Below are 5,811 nucleotides of genomic sequence, written 5' to 3'. Positions count from 1 at the left end.
CATAGGATCCTTTATCTCCCTACTGTTTTGACGTTTAATTTCTAAAATTTAACGACACCAATACTTTTAATATCCAAATTTCCCTGCAAAATCTTAGAAATTTTTCGACAAAATGCATGAGCGTTATTAAGTTTGAAACATAATGAACAAAATTGTGCTACCCATACACACACAAACATTCAAACATTCGGTAAAAACCTCAAAATGTTTTGCATTTCTCTACGTTTCAAGATTTTTTGAATCGAAAAATGAAAAAAAACTTGAGGGAAATCTTTTTCTTATACGATCTCCATACTTTCTCTTTGTTATACGTATAGTAAAAATGCCTTAAAATTAAAAACTTGGTAACGAAAAATGATTTACATCATGGAATTTTAACATTAAAAAACACAAAAAATGTAAAATCTTCTGATGGTCAAATTCACAGTAAATAAGAAATTAGAAAAGTTTCCGTATAACCGTGATTCAGGTTGTGAACGTTGTATGTGCTACTTGTGTATGAAGGTAAGCAGTTATTTTGGAAACCATTTATAAGGTATTTGACAAGTCAGAACGCAAAAATTAATTTTATATCAGTTAATTTTCTTATAAAAATATATCAAATTATCAAAGGATTTCTGCACCTCTTCTAATGCATAGGGACCACGGTCAGTCCTGTTTTAAAAAAGACCAGGCTACGTAGAATTCCCCAATGATTTTGACCAACTGTGGCTATACCATTAATATGGCTGATACTTATAAGACCGTCATCTCGTAACTATTTCCATCTGACCATCTCACGGAGGATCAATACATCCATAGCATCGTTAAAGAATGCAGTTGTAAGCAACACTACTTTTGTCAATGGTAAATCTTTCTCTGCAAATGAGATCTTTAGAGAATTTAGTAACATCAAAAAGCACCAGGAGTGGGTGGTATTGCTTGGAGAATGGCCTAACATGCCTATATGGCGAATCTTATGACGTTTTAAGTTCTCTTCAACAAATGCTTGAGCTCTGGCTACTTCCCCAGGACTTGGAACGAGGCCTCTGTTAAACTGATTCTGAAAGACAAAAACAAACCTCCAAATGCTTCTTCAAATTACTGTCCCACCTCATTACTATTGATGGTTGACAAGGTCCTGGATGGTCTCATGGCGAATAGGATTTAACACCACTTAGAATCCAACAAATGGTTGGATAACTGTCAGTTCTGTTTTAGAAAGGACAGATGTTCTCTCAATCAATGGGCAAAATCGTGGACTATGTCCAGGCAGTCAAGGATACTTGGAACCATTCAATCATTGTCTCAATTGACTTTAAAGGTGCGTTTGACCGCGTCTGATGGCCAGCCAACTTATACTAACTAGCCACATAACATCCTAATGCTCCTAAGGAGCTACTTTACAAAAAGGTCAGCAATGGCCATTGAGAAGGGAAAAACACTATACAAGACTGCCATCTACAGGGGTTGCCCACAGGGCTCGAAATCTGGCTCCCTCCTCTTGATTATCTTGTATAACAGGCTGCTGAGGCTGTCTTTAGGCCATATCTCTATTGGCAACCCATACATGTAGGGTTACACCGTTGATACGTTCTCCCTCCCCTCAAGCTCCAATTAATTGACCCTGCAGAACCTAACTAACAATTTCTTAAAGGAGATCTACAAGTGGATTGTAAACCATTGTCGAAAAAACATCAACTACAGTGAATGTTGTGCCATGATTTTCCTGAAGGATAACCCCCTGAAAAAATCCGGTAATTAAAATTATTAATTACAGGATTCAAAACACAAATAACATCAAATATCTTGGTGTGCTATTTGACCCAAAATTTTCTTGGAAGGACCACATCTATTATATATGTGATAAAGCGACAAAAATGAACTTTTTACTCCAGCATAACTCTAGGAACGTCTGGGGCATAGACTACAAGTACAGCAAGATTATTTATAATGCGGCTATTGAATTTATCCTCACATATGGATGCGAGGTATAGAGTGCTCTGTTCAGAACGTGCATATCGGCAAAAAGCACCCACTGATGCCCTTTTTATCATAGCAGAGATGACCACACCCAATGGGTCATTCTGAAAAAATACCTGTTTCACAAGCTAAAGCAACTAGCTACATCAGAAATTGACATGGAGCATTTGCAGTCTCTAATTAAAAAGTTTAAACTGCCTGCAGACGTAAGTGTCCTAGGGAAATTCCTCCTGGATCATGGACCGGACATTAACTATGACTTGCATACTTATCATTCTGCTAATGACTCAGGCTCCAACATTTGCCTCCACCAATCCACAATCCCACAAGGTATAAACTACTACACCGATGAATCCAAATATCCAGGTGCAGTAGGCGCGTCTATTAAGCACGATGACCCAATGAAGAGAACCTGGCAAGGTGCTTATAGGCTGGATCTATCTTGCTCCATCAACCAAGCTGAGTCACTCTTCATCCTTAACACGCTAAGACATATCCAAGATAATATAACTGGTTACGACAGTAGAAACATCTACATCATAAGAGACAGTTGAGTCTCCCTTTACCAAATTCGTAAATGTAACTGCCACCTTTCCGTAATCAACAGTAGCTTAAAGATCCTATACGAAATTTCCGATACTGTCTACATAAAATTTTACTTGATCAAGAGCCACTCACGAAGCAGTGGCAATGACAATGCGGACGATCTGGCCAAAAAGGCCTCCTCAAGGCCTCCTCTTTATCCATGGTGTGTAGCCAATCCTCGATCCCGCTGTCCTGGGTTCAAGTAAGCTGGACTCAATTCTAACGTCTTGCTGGCAGAAGGAGTGGGATGAAAGCCTGACAGATTGTCTCACCCACAACTGTTTTCCAGCTTCTCTTGTAGGATCAGCAAACACCGTTTTATTATCAATCACATCGTGACTTAAATGCTAACAGTACACAGCAACTTCAGAGCCTATTTCTATAGATTCTTGAAAAAGGGGAACAGTTTGTGCCTCTGTGATACTGACGAGAATGAATATCCAATGCACCTAATATTCATCTGCCTGGTTCACTCATGCTAGCATGCAAACCTTCATAAGACTATTGTGGAACATGGGTATCCTTGGCCCTGCAAACTATACACCTTTATAGAGGACCAAATAATCTATCATAAATTCAAGACTTTCATGGATAACCTGAAACTAATACACTATACTATTACCAGCCTAAGTAGCATCTAATGGACAGCTCATCTTCTGAGTCAACAATGATCCTTCCCCAAAAGGGACTCCTTACTGCTTCTTCTCAGTCCCACCTTTTTTCTCCCAAGGCAGGCCTTATCTGTCTAACTCCTCTAGGTATTACGCTATAAGCCTTCTCCTTCCCTGTAAATGCAGATTGTTCTGCACGCACATACAGTAGATCCCACCTATAACACTTGATAATTCCATGTTATATAAATTCCATATTGTACAAGTCACTTACATTTTACAAATACAAGAAACATTCACAGCCCAGCACATGTATTTGTAAAATCTAAGTGACTCGTACAACATAGAATTCATATAACACGCAATTATCAACAGTGTTATCGGGGTACACTGTACCATTGTATTTCCAAGTCTTACTTAACAGTCCCCCTCTGTGGCTCATATTTTCCTTTTTCCACTTCTAAATTTCCAACCATCTTACCTTCCTAACATTTCCTGAAATCACCTTCCTTTCTTCTTTTATACATCTTTTTTATCTTTTAAAATAAACCTTTCAGTACAGCTTTTTCTTTTCACGTGTATGTATGTATGCTACAGAATTTTACGAGTTATGACTCCCATTTAATTTTGAAAAATATTCCTTCTAAACAATTTTTTTTCGAAAATTCAAATTATTTTTGTAAATTCAGAAAAATTTACAACATTTACTTTAAATGATTTTAAATTTATAGATAGTTATCAATTCTAAATTCTTCGCTAACTACTTTAACAGAAAATTTTTAAAATGTTAATTATAATTTTTCTATTTTTAATTGATTTTTCTATAATAAAAAAATAAAAATTTATTAAAATGAAAAGTAAGTTTTCCTTATTATTATTTTTAAAATGAAGGTATTTTATACAAGAAATGTTTACCACCGAAAAAATATTTTTATAACGAATTATCTGAAGAAAATATTGGTGATGATGATTATGAGTAAGCAAAATTAGTTTGAAAAAACATTTTTTTTTAATTTTAAAGATTATTCAAAATTATATCAATATATTGACACTTTATTATTGGTTAATATATTTCAAAATTTTAGATAATTTACTATTTAGCAGTGAGCAACAAATATATTCGTTAAGGGCAGTCGTGTGAGAGACATATATATACATCAAATTCTTTTGGGGTATCGCCAAAAATTAGTCAAAAACTACCGCGAAGAAAAGAATTTACATAAAAAATGAATTATGTAACAATAAAAAAGACTTTTCTTTACTGTACACAACTGTTTATAAAATATTTTTCCGAAACAGTAATAAGAAAAACTGCATGAATAAATGATCTATAAATTTCACATGTTTCTTCTTCACTACTAAAGGGTTAAAGTTGATGTTAGAACGACAACAATATGACGAATTTTGTCGATAATCGTAAACTATTCACGGATTTATCGTGAGAATGTTTGTAGTTAAATAGAAAGAATTATAACTTTCTCATACACTTAATATTTCAGTTCTGTAGGGTCAAATTCCTTTGGTTAAAGGAATTTTAATTTACATTTATTAAAAATTTAAAGGATTACTTTCTTTTATGAAATTATATGAACTTCGAATTTCACATCTGCCTAACGGAAGAACTATTTAACCTTTCTGATAACTTTTTATCTTTTGTTTCTTCTCTTCTTTTACCAAATTTGGGTCTATAATCCTTTGAGTCACATCTCCAGCTTTATTTAGTAATCCTTCCTCATTCACACATTTCCAAGTACATGAAAATATTTCATTCCACTCAAAACTACAATATTAATAGAGGTTTATGGTTTTGTGAAACTTATTTTATGAATTTGTGCCGTTGAACTAAATAAATAATAAAAAAATTAAAACATTTATTGGTTTTGTTAACATGATTATTGGGCCACATTGGAACTTGTCTTGAGCCGCAGGCGGCCCACGGGTTGGACACCCCTTCTTTAGACATTCGTAATGTTTCAGATAGGAATAATATAGATTATATTTTAGAGGTTAATTTAAAATATCCATTGAATGTTTGCGACAGACATAATGATTTACGATTAGCTCCTGAACATATTACTATTTCCTATGTTTTATTATCGAATTATAAAAAATCAATATTAATTAACTAAATTATACATAAATACAGTAGAGCGTCGATTATCCGAAAGTCAATCATCTGTAACGTCAATCATCCAAAAGAATTCCAGTCGGCAAATTTCAATTTTTGCCAGTGCTGTGGCGCTGCAATCTTTGGCTATGTTTTGGGCTACTCAAATATTTTACGTTTTTGATACAAAATTAACGTCTGAAGTATAATTTTCTATAGTTTTATATTTTTCGATGTATTTATTTTGTTCGTACAAAATAAAAACATAATTTTTAACGATACAATAGTCTTCGTTAGGCTTAACCTCGACGAAAATTCAACGCGAAGCGACACGCAACGGAGAAAAATTTCAACATGGGATAAATTAACTTATTTTTTCGTACATAATTGGTTATCCGAAAAATAAGTTATCCGAACAACCCCAGTCCCCAATTGATTCGGATAAACGACGCTCTACTGTAGACTGTAAGTACGTGTGTTCTATATTACCGTATTTTGACGAGTATAAGTCGCACTTTTTTTTACTACTTTTTGGGGCTCAAAATC

This window comes from Centruroides sculpturatus, unplaced genomic scaffold (assembly GCF_000671375.1).
Source record: "Centruroides sculpturatus isolate CEXI.00-Female unplaced genomic scaffold, Cexi_2.0 scaffold1738, whole genome shotgun sequence".
In the NCBI taxonomy this organism is placed as follows: domain Eukaryota; kingdom Metazoa; phylum Arthropoda; class Arachnida; order Scorpiones; family Buthidae; genus Centruroides; species Centruroides sculpturatus.
The sequence above is the reverse complement of the archived record's forward strand: the minus strand, read 5'-3'. Positions refer to the sequence as shown.